This window comes from Peromyscus maniculatus, chromosome 6, assembly GCF_049852395.1.
Source record: "Peromyscus maniculatus bairdii isolate BWxNUB_F1_BW_parent chromosome 6, HU_Pman_BW_mat_3.1, whole genome shotgun sequence".
Taxonomy (NCBI): Eukaryota; Metazoa; Chordata; class Mammalia; order Rodentia; family Cricetidae; genus Peromyscus; species Peromyscus maniculatus.
Genome location: NC_134857.1, coordinates 76,416,205 through 76,429,035, shown reverse-complemented (window position 1 = coordinate 76,429,035; position 12,831 = coordinate 76,416,205). Strand labels below are relative to the sequence as shown.

The following is a 12,831-nucleotide window of genomic DNA, read 5'->3' as shown; positions in this document are numbered from 1 at the left end:
TTTTAAAATAATAAAATTTTTTAAAAGGCACACAGAGCGGGCGGTGGTGGCGCACGCCTTTAATCCCAGCACTCGGGAGGCAGAGGCAGGCAGATCTCTGAGTTCGAGGCCAGCCTGGGCTACAGGTTGAGTTCCAGAAAAGGCGCAAAGCTACACAGAGAAACCCTGTCTCAAAAAACTAAAAAATAAAATAAAATAAAATAAAAGGCACACAGAGAATGATTTCAATGAAATGAGTTAGCTGGAGGTGGTGGTTCATGGCTATAATCCTAGCGTCTGGTACCATGAGACAAGAGGATCACTGTAAGATCAAGGCCACATTCACTGTGCTACGCAGGAATTTCAAGGCTAGATCGGGCTCCAGTGTGAGATCTGGTAAGTTTAGCACTGGATGTAAGGACTCTTCTTTCCTGTGAGGAAGGAAGAAGTCTTCTGGGCCACAAACCCTTTCTTCTGCTTTAGAGTGGCTGGTGGACCCGACAGCTTTTCCACGACGCTTCACACAATAGAAACAGAAGCACCTCTTTGTTCATGAGTGGTCACACTCACCAATGAGACCAAAGTAAGGATGGAGGAGTAGCTCCGTGTTGGAGCAGGTACTCAGCATGCTCTAGGCCCCAAGATGGAACGCCAGTGCGATGGAACAGACACATACCGCCCCCCCCCCCCACTACATGGTGGTTTGAATGAAACCGGCCCCCGTAGACGCCTGGGGAGTGGCACTATTAGGAGGTGTGGCCTTGTTGGAGAAATTGTGTCACCTGGGGTGGGCTTTGAGGTTTCAGAAGCTCAAGCTAGGTCCACTGGCTCACTCTTCCTGCTGCCGGAGGATCCGGATGTAGAAGTCTCAGCTCCTTCTCCGGCACCATGTCTGCCTGCACGCCGCCATGTCCCACCATGATGATGATGGACTAAACCTCTGAACTGAAAGTTGAAATGTTTTCCTTTAAGAGTTGACGTGGTCATGGCATCTCTTCACAGCAGTAGAACACTGGCTAAGACACACTCCAAACCAGAAAGGACACCACAGAGGGAGTGATAATCCCACGAAAGTGGACAGACTCCCAAGGCAGGAGAGCTATGAGGCATGGGAAAAGCCAGGAGGGGACAGAGGAGATACCTTTGTTCATGTTACTATCAAGGAATAAAACTCTGCCTGGCTTGTGGACTAATGTCTGTAATCCTACAAAGAGTCCTAGGCAGGAGGATCAGGAATTCGAGCTTTAAGTCAGCCTTGGACCCTCACTTTTTAAGGTGGATGAAAGGACTCACCCTGCAAGCCTGGCGAATGAGTTCCTTCAACTCTGAAAACTGTCCTCTGACCTTCGTAGGTGCTCCGTGGCTCCCTCTCCCTGTCCCCGCCCGTGGCTCCCTCTCCCTGTCCCCGCTTCCTCTCTACCTCCCCCCCCCCCCCCCCCCCCGCTTGCTGGGATGAGGGGAATTCACAGTAACTTGGTCCAGATGTCGACTTTTAAAAACCGCTTTATTGTGAGATGCTCCAGTACTTCTGTTAGCACACAAATACGAAGGAGGGGAACTCTTGAGGGCTGACAACCGCTGGCTGTCGACTGTAGGGATGAGTCTGAAGACGTTCATTTCCAATTCATGCAAAATATTCCCGGCGATGCTGGAAACACGCGGCTGTGAGTGCCCGCCGGCCCGAGAGGAAGGGTGCCGCCGGCTGGTGACCGAGGGGAGGAGGGGGGCGGGAGGAGTGTTGTCGCCCATCCCAGATCTTGGGGGAGAGCAGGGTTTGGTGTTGGTGCTCTCCAAAGCTCCGGGGTCTCTGGCGGGGAGATCTGTGGCTAGAAATGAGCAAAAGATCGCCGGGTAGAACGGCGATATGCCGTGACTCGGATTCGAACCGAGGTTGCTGCGGCCACAACGCAGAGTACTAACCACTATACGATCACGGCGAGCCACCGAGCGGATGACGAGGACGTTGCCGACGCTCGCACAATTGGCTGGACTTCCGTCCAGGTCCTCCTGGCCCCGACCCCGGCGTCTGCTTCTCCCGGGTGCCTGCGCGGTACCTCGGCCCCCCGCTGCTCGGCTGGAAGCGAGCGGGACGCGGGTGAATCCGCTGCTCGTTTGCGAGGCCTCTGAGCGGCCTGTGACGCAGACGGCTGTGGCTGCGGCCAGCACCCAGCTGGAAACTTCCTCCCGCTGCGATGAGAAAAAGTTCCCCTCGATTCCTCCTGTGGCTCACTTGGTTAGTGAGGGCGCGTGACGGTAGGAAGGTGAAAAGTTCAAGCCTCTGCTGCTTTGGTTTTCTTTTTGTGTTTTTGTTTTGATGTTTGCCGCACTCACCCCCTCATTTTCGCAACACCTGACAGCGCGACACCTTCATTGTCCTCCAATGTCTTGGCTGTGGCTGGTGCCCTTGGAGAGGCTGTGAATGGTGGTCCTGGCCAGCCTGGACTACGTAGGGAGTTCAGCCAGGGGTACGCAGTAAGACCCTACTCAAAAGAGTAACAATGATAAAAAAAAAAAAAGAAAGAAAGAAAGAAAGAAAGAAAGAAAGAAAGAAAGAAAGAAAGAAAGAAAGAAAGAAAGAAAGAAAGAAAGAAAGAAAGAAAGAAAGAAAGAAAGAAAAGTTAAAAGTTTTTCTCTTTTCAAAGAGCCAGGGAGGAAGCCAGCCGTACAGAGACTCTTTTTAATAACAAAAGAACCACAAGCAGTTATGAGCGACTGTGCAGATGCTGGGAATTGAACTCAGGTCCTCTGGAAGAGCAGCCAGTGCCCTTAACCACTGAGCCATCTCTCCAGCTCCAGACTGGATATTTTCAATTGCATAGGGACATATTTCCCTGATCAGGTGTTCTGCAATGTGTAACCTGCCGCTAATTCCTCTAGGAAAGCTGCCCTCTCTAACATCTTACTTTTAATCTCTAATCTCTCATTTGGTTGATTTTAAATATCCTGAACCTCCTTTTGGAGATTTGACCTATGGAATCCAGGCATAATAACTGAAAGTCCTGTCTCCTAGTTCTAACACCACAACACATCTGATTCTGTTTCACTGATGGGATTTTCTACTTGTCAGGGGTCATGGCCGCCTGTGCCTTGGGCACACCTGCTGCTCCTCGGTTGCTTCCCAGTGATGATAACTGAGTCCTTGGGTTTTGCACAAGCCTAGGAGAGACTGACTGGAATGAGTCCACCTTGCTCCCTTCAAACAGCTCATCTAACAGGAAGGGAAAATTGCTAGTCCCAGACATTTGTTCCTTCTCTTTTTTTTTTCTTTTTCTTTTTCTTTTTTTGGGACAGGGTCTCACTATGTGTAGCCCTGGTTGGCCTGGAACTCATTATGTAAATGACCAGGCTGGACTTGAACTCACAGAGGTCTGCTTCCCAAATGCTGGGATTGATTAAAGGTGTAAGGCACACCCAGTGCTCTTCTGTTTTCTTTATGGATTGCATTTGTCTGTGCTGGATGCAGTGTTGTTCTCTCCTCGCAAGCAGAATTAGCATGCTGACAACCACCTCTGTGATTCCTGGAGTGGTTGTTTTCCTTGTTGCTTTGACCGAATGCCTGACATTAGGAAAGTTAAGTGAGGAAGGGTTCATTCGGGCTTCCAGTTTCAGGGGACACAATTTGGGGCAGTGGTGAAGGCAGGATGGTGCCTGAGATGTTCCATCACATCGAGTCCAAATCAGGAAGCAGAATGCAGAGAGGAAGTAGGCTCAGGCTACCTAGTGTCAAAGCTGATCTCTAATGACCTACTTGTTCCTGCATGTTTCTACTTCCCAAAGGTCACACAGAGCCTTCCAAGACAGTGTTACTAGACGGGGATCAAGTATTCAGACACTTAAGCCTATGGGAGCCATTTTACAGTCAAACCCCAAACATCTTTCACAGGTGTTATGTTAGACCTGCATTTCCAAGACTGTCTGATTGAAGCAAGCTGTTTTTAGAAGTGCCAAAGGGACTTGCCTGATGACCGCTTCCCCCTAAGTCCTGGTTTCAGAGAGCAGCCCCTCACTGGCTTGAGGTCCCTTTCATGAGGAAGGATCAAGGTTGATAGAAAACACTGTTGAGATGATTTGACTGTTAGCACCTGGACAGAAGGGGGGGGGGGGGACTCAAGACTCCAGGCTGCCTGTGTTGTAGATAAGTGTAATAGAAAACAACTGTCGGGATAATTGGCAGTTAGGAGGTGTCTGGGAACACACACCTTTGTAAAGTAAAAGGACAATCATATATCACAGGTTCAGGAGTTTAGCAGGACAAAGGGGTGGGTGTATATCATGGAGTCACAGGTTCGATGTAGGTTGAAAATTGGTTTGCAGGACACATTAGGCTTAGGAAACAGAAACTTATCCTGGTAAGGTATGGAGACTTAATAACAATGTATAACAATGTGGCTCCTTAACAACAATGTGGCTTCTGTTTTGGTTTCACAATGAAGGCTTTAGAAGTGGTGAGACCTGGGAGAATAGAGCCTACGAATGAGGCAGACTAAAGTTTCATGCAATAGCCAACCTTATTTAGAGCATCAGACAATTTATATTCTGAGGGTTAAGTAAGGTCATATGAACTCACAGAGATCCGCCTGGCTCTGCCTCCCAAGTGCTGGGATTAAAGGCATGCACCACCACACTGCCCAGCTGTTGTTTGTTTTTTTAAGAAAGATTAATTTTAATTATATATATATATATATGTATATATATATATATATGATGGAATTTATTAAAATGGCTTACAGGCTGTGGCCCAGCTAATCCAACATGGCTACCTATGAAGGGAAGGTCCAAGAATCCAGCAGTTGGTCACTTCATGAGGCTGGATGCCATAGCTGGTCTTCAATATACAGTGGAATACTGAAGAAGTAAGCTCCAATGCCAGGAAAGGAGGAGACTTGCCAGTGAAATTGAGGGCAAGCAGGCAGAGAGCAAGAGCTTCCTTCTTTCATGTCCTTATACAAGAGTCCACCAGAAGGTGTGGTCCAGATTAAAGATGGATCTTCCCAATCTGGGTTAAAGGTTTGTCTTCCCATCTCAAAGATCTAGATTAGAAGTAGGTCTTTCCACTTCAAATGTTTAGTTGAGGAAAAAATACCTCGCAGGTGTGCCCAGTCATTTGGCTTTTCGATGTAGTCAAGTTGACAACCAAGAATAGCTGTCCTGGGGGTATATGTGAGTGCATTTGTCCATAGAGGCCACAAGAGGTTATCAGATCCTCGGGAGTTGGAGTTAACAGGCAGCTGTGGCCAGCTAGTGTGGGTGCTGGGAACCCGCCTCAGGTGCTCTGGAAGAGCAGCAGGCTCCTTACCCTCTCCAGCCCAGGTTTGTTTCTTCTTCATCTTTCTTGTCTACTGAGACAAAGCAGTGGAGCCATCCCAGACTCCCCATGACACCCCATCTCAAGCAGATATGGATCAATAATGATGTTGAGTATTTTTCCTGCTGAGCCTCTGGAGTAACCTGAATTCATTGGCTTTGACACACTCAAACTCTGTCTCCAACACATCATCCCTGCTGTATGTAGAAATAAAGCATTTACGTGTATTCAAGAAAGAAAAAAGACCCCTCAGTGAGGAGAGCATGTAGTTGCAGTTTATGCATTGGGTATCCTCCAAATCACAAAGAATGGTTCCAGCTCAACAGCTAAAAGACAAGCCGATGTATAAGAGACAAAACATTCTGCAGATATACAGCAAGTATACAACTGGCCAACAAGTCCATGTTGAAAAGATAGTCAACATCATTAGCCACTTGGCATTGAAAATGAACACCAGACACTATTTGGTAGCTAGGAGGATTACTGATTTTTTAAAAATCCAAGTATATGATACAAGGCTAGAGATGAGGCTCGGATGGTAGAGTACCTACCAACCTAGAAGGTAGGAGACATGGTTCAGTTTTCCACAGAGCTGCCAGTGGGGTGCTATCCTCTTGCTATACCAGCACTTGGGAGATAGAGGCAGGAAGATCAGAAGTTCAGAGCTGTCCTCTACCCTATAGTGAGTTCGGGTCTCCTGGATAAGAAGACCTATATAGAAGGGAGGGAGGGAGAGAGGGAGGGAGGGAGGGAGGGAGAGAGGGAGGAAGGGAGGGAGAGAGGGAGGGAGGGAAGGAGGAGAAGTCATCCTAGGATGAAGGAGGAGGAAAAAGGAGAAAAAGAGGAGGAAGAAAGGAGGAGAGGGAAAAGAAGGAGGAGAAAGAAGAAGGAGGAGGAGGAGAAGGAGAAGAAGAAGAAGGAGAAGAGGAGGAGGAGGAGGAGGAGGAGGAGGAGGAGGAGGAGGAGGTGGTGGTGGTGTAAGATAGAAATGGACCCCGTGCCTTGCTGTGGTCAATAGAAAGCGAGACCCTATACATTTGGCGTGCAGGTCAGCAATCCACTCCTAAGCATATACATGCCCAAGAGAGCCGAAGCCTGATTTCCGCACTAAAGCATGTACAGTACCAGTCACAAGAGCCAAGCACGCCCATCAGCAGATGAGCACACAGGCAACAGGCTACTTATCCAATGGAATGTTATTCAGTCACAAAAGAAAGTGAGTAGAGATTCATACTCCTCAGGCATTTCTACCCAGGAGTCTTGGTAACATCATTCTGCATGAAAGAAACCCTCTAGACAAAATGTCACATATTGTACAGTTTCACAGGACAGGGGCCCGGAGAGATAGCTTAGCTGCTAAAGGCCAGACTTACAACCCGCAAGAAGTGCACAGATAGAGAAATACGCACAGAAAGTAGATGACTGGTGACTGGTGGGTGGGGATGGCTCCTGTCCAGATCATGCTCTTGAAGCAGACATCAGTGAAGGTCGTGACCTGTGACTAAATTAAGTGATACTGCAGTGCACACGCCACAAGAGTGAGCTTTCTGGCATCAAAAAAGATGCATACCTCAAACAACAACAACAACAAAAACATTTGGCTGGGTAGGTTGAGGTGGACAGGGACTTAATATTTCTAAGAGAAGTAGAAATTGCTGACAAGTTCCCAAAGAATCCACACGTTAAGAGAAAACTTACTTTGATCCTTTTAGAAGTTCCGGTGCTGTCACTGAAGAGACACGTCCCAAAGTCTGGGTTGATCTTCATGACTTTGAAAGATTTACATCAAGTGGGCGCAGGATTTTTCGTGACGGTTTGATCTTATTGGCATTGGTGTCCCGTATAACTGTGGAATACAAGGATGTAGGAAGAGGGATGCCAGAGATAAATTCTCACCTCTGCATCGTCCTAGCTAGGAAAGGCTGTACTGCACCAAGAACTAGAATTGTCCCTGAGGTCTCATAGCTCAGCCCTGTGAGAGGCTTTACAGTTGGCCCTTTCTAGCCTCTGACCTAATAATAGCTCCAACAAACCCAAATAATGGTCAACACATAATAATTTAGGACAGGTACAGAAAGCTTTATCAAAATATGGTAATGGGGGCTGAAGAGGTGAGTCAGAGGACCCAGGTTAGAGTACAGCCCCAGGGGATCCGATGCCCCCTTGTGGCCTCACTGGACACCAGCTATGTACAGGGCACACAGACTTACATGCAGGTAAAACACATAAAATTTAAAACAATTAAATATGTAATATTAATGCCCTCCCAGATCCTGGTAATAAAATATATGAACCACAAGTACAGTCTGAAGACTAACCATTAACGACCTGTAAGAAAGGATCCCATTGGATCAGCCAGATGGAGAGGCCCTTCCTTACCAGGTCCTCTTGAGCAACCGCCTTCAATCAAACTACAAAACATTCTTTGTGGATTAAAGCTGTCCCTTCTCAGTCTCCATAGCCTCGAGCACATCCTGAAGAGAAGGCTGTCATCATACCTGTGTAATGACACCTTAACTGTTCCTGTGTTTGTTTTTCAAAACAGGGTTTCTCTGTGGAGCCCTGGCTGTCCTGGAACTTGCTCTGTGTGTGGGGAGGGCTGGGTGGAGGGGGAGAGTGGGTGTGTGTATGAATTTCTGCCTCTTTTTGCTTTTGTCCATCTTCTGGGCAGTTTTATGAATGATACGGGAAATGGATAGTTTTGAGGTGCACGATGTGAAATCCACGAAGAATCAATAAAAGCTTTAAAAAAGAATGGTACGCATTCTCACACAAACGGAACTCAGTTAGGTTACTACTTAGGGTCACCTCCGTAACGTCCTGGAAGAGCAGCTATTGGATGCCATAGGCCCAGCGAATGAAACATCACATAAACCTGAAACACGGTGGCTGGTTTTGTGCGCACCTCTTCCCCTTCCTGTCCAATCCAGAGGGACGAGGATGAGCACTGTCAGAGAATGTTTTCTTCCGTCCGTTTCACACAGACAGGGTCTGTTAGGGAACTGTCCCCAGGACCTGCGTCAAGGGTGTTTTTGACGGCTTCTGAATTGAGCACAGTTTGGGCACCAGGAAACGTCAAGGGAGACTTTGCAGAGCCACGAGTTTGAGCTGGAATTGGCATTTCCCTTCTAATGACCTGAAAGCCAGGCAGAAGTAGAAGAAATTCTGTAGGTCATGCCCGAAACTCCTTGAGTGGCTAATCCGGCCCAGATTTATCACAGCCTGGCACGTAGGAGGACCTGTGTTTCCTCCTCAACTCTAGAAAATTAAAAAAAGTCACGAGGAAAGCGTGGTTTCTCTTACTTTTTCTCGATGTGCTGACTGAGAGCATCCTTAAGGGTGCATTGGTGGTTCAGTGGTAGAATTCTCGCCTCCCACGCGGGAGACCCGGGTTCGATTCCCGGCCAATGCAGCTTGTCATTATTATTACTTTTCTCCTCTTCTGCCTGCCACCCACAGTACTTTTTTATGCAAACAGAGAACGGACCAGGACCCAAGTCTATCCTTTCAGACTGTTTTTGGCTAGAAATGTTACAGTGAACTTTACTAACAGTGGCTCAAGCAGGTAAGTACTCTCATTTATCAACGAGTTTCGGCATAAATTTGAATATCGAATACCGCTACCACAGCTGTTCCATGATTTCCAAGCTCTTCCTGTTCCCATTCAGACACCCTCAGCCTGAGGTTTTTATTCCCATGGCAGAAGACGGCTTCACACCGGTATTCCAGGCAGGAAAAAGAGGAGAGGGCGGGCGGGCAGAAGGTATTCAAACGTTTTTGTTCAGGGAAGAGTGCCGTCCCCAGAGGCTTCCGCCTGTCTGCTTTAGACTGTAACTGAGTTACCTGGTAACGCCTGGCTGGAAGATACAGGGAAGGGGGTGGCTATCAGGCTTGTGGGGGTTAAACCAGGCACACGCCTTTAATCCCAGCATTCCGGAAGCAGGAGGATCTCTGAGAGTTCGATGTCAGCCTAATTTACATAGCGCGCTCCAGGCCAGCCAGAGCTAAATAGTGAAGCCCTGTCTCAAAAAACAACCAAACAAAAAGTTTTTCATCTCTAGGGACCCTGACTCTAAAAGAGAAAAACAAAGCGAAGAGGTTTGGAAGGCTTTTCATCTCCATGGATCCTGTCCTGGTAGTTCTCCGCAAGCCCGAACCGCACTTAATGAAGACTCAAGCAGAAGTCTCGGGGTTAAAATGTCTCTCAACCGCAACCATCCCTTTTGACAACAATAACGGCCACTAAATAAAACCCTAAACGTAGAACTAGAAAAACATTACGTTAGAAGACACAGGACCCAAAGCCCTGGGACTTAGAACTTGCAGTTCCCACCGGGGTTAAATCCCATAGAACTCAGAGCAAGTGTCTCCCGACAACCTGGGTTGGACTCCAGACACCCGCAGGAGGACTCTCTTCTGACCTCCGCGGTGCCAGCACTTAATGTACAAAGTAGGCAAAATATTCACACACAGAAGCTTCAAAATCAAAAACCCCGTTGTCATATTACATTCTCATTTCAATCCTTACAGACCACAAAACGAAGAAAAAAGCATCCCAATATTCATCAAGGAACCTTTTTTTTTTTTTTTTTTTTTTTTTTTTTTTGGTTTTTCGAGACAGGGTTTCTCTGTGTAGCTTTGCGCCTTTCCTGGAACTCACTTGGTAGCCCAGGCTGGCCTCGAACTCACAGAGATCCACCTGGCTCTGCCTCCCGAGTGCTGGGATTAAAGGCGTGCGCCACCACCGCCCGGCTTAAGGAACCTTTTTATTACCTTATTTTTACACATATCTGACGAAGCGCGTTAGATGAAACCAGGAGTAAGACAGACACTAAAGAAATAAGGCGGAAAAAAAACTTGGTAAGAAATGGTAACCAAAGTAAGGAACAACATTTCTACGTGTGCTACTTAGTCTGTTTTTATTTACAACAAATACAGGGGGAGAGCGCGAACGCAGTCCCCCACTACCATAAATTATGCAGTCGAGTTTCCCGCATTTGGGGAAATCGCAGGGGTCAACACACCCCAAGTGCAATGGGTGAGCCTCGCCCTGGGAAAACCACCTGCTTGATCATGGTGTCTCCCCTGCCAGGTAAGTATGCTCGCCTCTCCAACACACACCGCTCAGCCACACCGGACCTGCGCTCTCAACACACGGTCACTTCGCCGCGTGCGCTTGCCAGCTTTCTCAGACGCACACTTATGTTCTAAGTACATCTGCCACCCACGGCCGGTCACTCCTTCCCACGCCATGAGAAATCTCTACAGTTTATGAAGAAATGTAGACGCGGCAGCCCCTGCGCGCCCCTCATCTGCATAGACCACGCCCCTTAGCGACAGGCCCCGCCTTTGGTCGCTTCTCCTTCCTCCCTGTGTGCGTTTACCATCATCCCATTTTCGCTATTTAATTGGCTCATTGGCTGTAGCAAAGGTTTACAGCATCACCTTTATTTTCCCACAGCCTGTGCTCAAGGACTATTCTTCCCTTCCTGGCGCTTACGCTGTTCTTATCATGAATTTTGCTTCTTCCAAGTTTGTAGACTTCATAATTTATTGTTATTATTTTTGTCTAAACAGTCAGTTGTTGGGGAATATCATTTTAAGGCGTGTTACTTTTGTTTATGCTGCATTTGTTTAACTCTGTGAAACTGTGTTACTTTGCCTGTCTAAAACACCTGATGGTCTAATAAAAAGCTGAACAGCCAAAGCAAGAGAAATGATAGGCGGGGCTGGCAGACAGAGAGAACATATAGAATAAAGAGACTATATATAAAATGAGAAATCTGGGAGAGAGAGATCAAGTAGCCAGAGAGGAGGAGGACTCCAGGGGCCAGCCACCCAGCTAAACCGCCAGACATGGAGTAAGAAGGAAAGAAAAGAGATACAGGAATAGAGAAAGATAAAAGCCCCAGGCCAAAGATAAACGGGATAATTTTAAGTTAAGAAAAGCTGGCTAGAAACAAGCTAAGCTAAGGCCAGGTATTTATAATTAAGAATAAGCCTCCGCGTGTGATTTATTTGGGAGATGGGTGGCAGGCCCCCAAAAGAGTAAAAACAACCAACAGCAATTTTTGTTTTGTTTTGTCTTATTTTTTAGGAATAAGGTTTCTCTGTATAGCCCTGGCTGTCCTGGAACTCTGTAGACCAGGCCAGGCTGGCCTGGAACTCAGAGATCCTCCTGCTTCTGCCTCCCGAGTGCTGGGACTAAAGGAGTGCACCACCACTGCCTGGCATCAGTCAATCTTTTTTCCCCAAACAAAAATCTCCTCATTTGTTTCTGATGTTCATCATAACTTTTGTAGAACCAAAGGCAATAGAACCATCGATGTTCCAATGTAATATTCAAATTCACAACACAGCCTTTTTTAAATCACACTCGTCAGTACAACAAACTTTCTATAATACTTCCTGACTGAAGTAAGCAGGAGGTACAAGAGGAGAGTGTGGTCAACACCTAGACATACTCTTACATTTGCGAGCTGCCCGGGAAGCCTTCCGAGACCAGGAGTTCCCTTGTGTTTTCACCCAAGTGCATCTGGAAAAGACTGCCCTGATGGCGCACAGCTTCTTGTCTAGCAGCTCATCTAATAGGATGGTAACAAGGTAGTTAACAAGGCTGGATGGGCTCCTTGGGCTTTATTTTTCACAGGAAGTTCAAGTCTCCCGCACTGCATCCATCCAGGTCCCTGCCATCTTTAAAATGACCCAACTAGCTAAATGCATCCTGCACAGTCCAATTCAAGAAAGAGAAATGGAGTCAAGTTTCGCTAAACCCTCTATTAAAAAGCATATAAACCACCTAGCGGTGAGTGCCCACGCCTTTAATTCCAGCACTTGGGAGACAGAGAGGCTAATGGATCTCTGTGAATTCAAGGCCAATCTGGTCTACAAAGTGAGTTACGGCCAGGATTGTTACACAGAGAAACCCTGTCTCAAAACAAACAAACAGCATATAAACCCAGATCCCCAGGGGCCAGACAATGCTCCCTCTCTGGACACCCTGTCCTGTGTGATGCAGAGGACTCTGGCTTAGTGTAGTGTGTAATATCTTTGTGCTGTGGACCACAAACTTCTCATCCTGTAACTCTTGATAGAGAAACAGACTTGTGAAAGGGGAGCCACCAGAGAGTGACACCAGGTCTCCGTGACCCACATACTTTCCACCCTCGATCCCCTCTGCTCCAGCCGTCTCCGCCATTCTCTGTCCCTCACGGTCCAGGCTGTTCTCATCTTCCCTACCACCTTCCAGATGTCAGCTTCCTGAGGTCACTCTTGATGGTACCCTAGCCTGTGGGTAGGAGGCACATATCAGTCCATATCTGGCCATGACAGGTTGTTTTGTGGGGTGCTCAATTGGGGCACAGTCATTCCATCCCACCCAAAACACGTGGTGACCTCATATTTCCCTGCTCCCTGCCTTCATTGACCCATCCAGTACTTTCAAGTGTTTGCCACTGCTCTGCTTAACATCCGAAAAGAAAATCCTGTCTGAGGTGAAAGATCTGTTCAGAACACAAACACCCTAAAATAGTACCTTTTCCATGAAT

General features: G+C 47.4%; 3 non-coding genes across 3 annotated transcripts; 1 reads left to right on the top strand and 2 right to left on the bottom strand.

The window, feature by feature from the left end:
- Positions 1-1,844: 1,844 nt before the first annotated feature.
- On the bottom strand, positions 1,845-1,916 carry Trnah-gug (transfer RNA histidin (anticodon GUG)). The gene has a single exon. It is a non-coding gene; the product is annotated as a tRNA-His (tRNA).
- Positions 1,917-8,625: 6,709 nt separating this feature from the next.
- On the top strand, positions 8,626-8,696 carry Trnag-ccc (transfer RNA glycine (anticodon CCC)). Its single transcript has one exon. It is a non-coding gene; the product is annotated as a tRNA-Gly (tRNA).
- A 1,524-nt stretch (positions 8,697-10,220) lies between these two features.
- LOC121830631 (U1 spliceosomal RNA) lies at positions 10,221-10,384 on the bottom strand. Its single transcript, XR_006073846.1, has one exon. It is a non-coding gene; the product is annotated as a U1 spliceosomal RNA (small nuclear RNA).
- Positions 10,385-12,831: the final 2,447 nt, after the last annotated feature.